Raw genomic sequence first — 280 nt, 5'->3', positions numbered from 1 at the left:
TAGCACAACTGTTTTTAATAGTGATAAGAAATGCAGCAAATCAGCATATTAGAATGATTTCTGAAGATCATGTGACACTGAAGACTGGAGTAATGATGCTGAAAATACAGCTGCGCATCACAGAAATACATTACAGTGTAACAGATATTCGCATAGAAAACAGCTGTTTTAAATTACAATAATATTTCACAATTTTTACTGTATTTTTGATCAAAGAAATGCAGCCTCGGTGAGCAGAAGAGACTTTTTCAAAACCATTAAAAACTTGCCGACCCCAAAC

The sequence above is a fragment of the Sinocyclocheilus rhinocerous genome, unplaced genomic scaffold (assembly GCF_001515625.1).
Source record: "Sinocyclocheilus rhinocerous isolate Xijiao unplaced genomic scaffold, SAMN03320098_v1.1 scaffold5634, whole genome shotgun sequence".
Classification (NCBI taxonomy): Eukaryota; Metazoa; Chordata; class Actinopteri; order Cypriniformes; family Cyprinidae; genus Sinocyclocheilus; species Sinocyclocheilus rhinocerous.
Note: the sequence above shows the minus strand (reverse complement) of the source record.